Source organism: Cornus florida, unplaced genomic scaffold (genome assembly GCF_030987335.1).
Source record: "Cornus florida cultivar Cherokee Brave unplaced genomic scaffold, ASM3098733v1 CherokeeBrave_3.0.0_Hap2_Chr09, whole genome shotgun sequence".
Classification (NCBI taxonomy): Eukaryota; Viridiplantae; Streptophyta; class Magnoliopsida; order Cornales; family Cornaceae; genus Cornus; species Cornus florida.
The window spans coordinates 5,183,842-5,186,933 of NW_026775579.1; the positions used below are offsets into that span (position 1 = coordinate 5,183,842).

The 3,092-nt window shown below is 36.4% G+C and overlaps 1 pseudogene; it reads right to left on the bottom strand.

Annotated features, from left to right (window-relative positions):
- Positions 1-2,725: 2,725 nt before the first annotated feature.
- LOC132275724 (small nucleolar RNA R71) lies at positions 2,726-2,823 on the bottom strand (annotated as a pseudogene).
- Positions 2,824-3,092: the final 269 nt, after the last annotated feature.

Sequence of the window (3,092 nt, forward strand, 5' to 3'; positions counted from 1 at the left end):
TCCTTCAATCGATCGAAATTACTTGATCTTATCCTCACCTACCACTTTTGTCTCTTTCCCAAAATATCCCAAAATATCTCAGAGATTTGTCTTTCTTCAAAAAGATGCTGCCAAGGATGATCGATCTCTGCGGCATTGGATGGATCTCACTTAAGTTTGATCGATCTCACCATAGTTCGATTGATCGAACCTCCTCAAGGTTGAAAAAAAATAAGTTCCAGCTCATTAAAAGTTGTCTCATGGTGTAATCATTGGAGGGGCCCTTGTGCACGAGTCCAGACCATTGGATGTGACACTTGAGCTACCTATATAAAGATTTGAGCTACTTTTTACACATATACAAAGAAAGATACTTAAAAACATTCTTATAGAGGAAAAAAAGATAGGAGGAGAGGCTAGAGATACATTCTTAGAAGTTCTTCCATTCTTCTAGGGTTTTCATCAAGAATGAGGTCATTCCTACCATGGAGATAGCCCTTGAGGGCTGGATGGCTACTTCAATGAGTGGCTAAACATCTTCTTGGGGCTAGAGTTAGCCCTAAGCATGCCTTCTAGACTCTAATGCTTTGTATTTTGAGGGGATTTGTGTTGTAATCTTGTCTTGACACTTATTTTATATATGAATCTTGTTTTTCAATGATTTGTGTGTTTTAATACTTCCAATTGATCATTTCATTCTATCCATATGTCTATGTATGTTAGAATAGATGTTCATGTGTTTATCTCTAGTTTTTGTGTTATTGATGCATGTCTATGTGTGTTGATGTTATGGATCTAGAGATTGTCAAGGCATAGTGCTTAATAGAATACTATTGTGGTTTATTTGATGGTTCATACTCATGTCTTGATGGATTGTGCATCTCTCTTAGTTTATTTAGTTTAATTTTCATGCCTTTAGCTAAGTTGTAGTGTAGTTACCTTAGTTGTTAGATAAGAGGACAATCCATACTTGTTGTTTGATGTTCCATGCTTATAAATGGAAGTAGTATTATTCTCTAACCATGTGATTTAAGCTTAAAGGAAGGATTAATGATTTAGTTTGATGTATTGTGCTATTTACTAGGTTATTTAGACACTATATGCTTCATTGGTCATCCATGCTTGTTGAAACAATCAATCATACACTTTCAAATTGTAACACATGGTTTTCCCTCATTAATTGTATAAACGTCTAGAATGATGATGTTTAGTGGTGACCTCTAGACCCCAAGACCTCACTCTTTTGTTTTCTCTAATTTTCATTTAAATTGCTTATTTTACATTGAACTTGTTTAGTTTAGTTTATAGTCTAATCAACCAAGCAATCTACTTTTGATCTCTCGACCTACTAACCTATATATTGTTTCCATTGCTAGTGCACCCACAATCCTTTGGGACGATCCCAACTCACCCTAGCTATATTTTTTGTTAAAGGTAGTAGTGGCATTTATAAATTTAAATCTTGGCCACAGTATTTTGCACAAATTTGGTTGTACATCGACGACCACACCATGTTTTTGGTGCCGTTGCCGGGGATTGAATTGGCAACGCCGTGTTTTGAAAACAATTAGGAATTAATAGTCTTTTGATCGTGTCTTTTCTTTACTTTATTTTTAGTTATTTACTGTGTTTGTTCTTATTTGGCTAGGTGAATTGAGCAAAGGAAGTTGAGCAAAGGAGAATTAAAAGCAAGGAAGCCAAGTGAAGCTAAGCAAAAGCAAAAAAGGGCTAAAATCTAAAAAAATTACAAAGCATAGCAAGGCTTGAAAATTGAAAATGAATTGAAGTTGCTTAAGGACCCTTTGTGAGATCTTTCTAACTCAATCTCTAGTTAAATCGTCGGCCTGCGTGGTGGCAAGTTTTTCAATTATTAGATAAATCGTGAGCCCGCATGGAGGCAATTTAATTTTCTTTGCATATTGTTCAAGCATGGGAGTATTGGATCAATGTATGTGGAGAATGTTTGTTGATTGATTTGTTGTGGGGGCGAAGTGATTGTTATTTGCTTTTTATTTGTTTAGCTAGTGTATGCATGGTCATGAGTCATTAAATCCTACTCTTGTCCCTCCTAATTTGCATCTTGAATCTGTTGTTCGTAATCCTAGGGGAAGAGGTAGTTCTTATCACTGCACTTCACTAATTGAGGAACTAAATGACGACCATATGGAGGACCTTGGTCACATAGACCAACAAGGCATCCTCCACCCTAATGTGCATCATGAAAACATTCAAGTATCGTTGGGCGCCTAGACCATTCATTCACCCACAACAACAAGGCCAAGTTCCATTGGGAATGCCTCTGCCAATTTTTGCTCCACAACCTCCCATGGTTCAAGCTAATCAAGGTGTTCATTTAGCACCACCAATTGTGAATCCTCCTATTGCTTTAAGAGACCATTATGTGCCTAATGAATACAATGTACCTACTTGCATTCAATTGCCCCCATTTAGAGCACATCACTATGAGATTAAACCACAAACCATTCAAATGCTTCCCAACTATCATGGACTTCCAAGTGAAAAACCTTATAAGTATTTAGATGAGTTTCTTGAAGTGTGTTCCACCATGAAATACACGGACATGCCAGAAGAAGTGTTAAGACTCAAACTTTTTCCTTTTTCCCTTAAAGACAAGGCAAAATATTGGTTCAACAATCTTAGGCCTTTTTCGATAACTTCTTGGGCAAAAATGTAATAAGAGTTCTTGAAGAAGTACTACTCGGTTTCTAAGACCAATGCCATGAGGACTTCCATTCATGAATTTTCTTAAGGGGATGGGGAAATGTTTCTTGAGGCATGGGAAAGGTTTAATGATTTGATTAGGAAATGCCCACATTATGACATACCTAAATGGCAACTAGTTCAATATTTCATTGAAAGTTTACCGGATAATCATAAGGGTACGGTTAATGCATCTATGGGTGGCTCTTATCTTGACAAGCATGAAAATGATGTATGGCAATTGTATGAAAGTATGAGTGAAAATTCAATGCATAGATCCTTATCTTCTAAAAATAGTAGAAACTTCGGTGGAAGGAAGAATGTCGGCTTATATCAAGTTGACAATTCCAATGATATAGCCGCCAAGATGAAATCCTTATCTTAAAGATTTG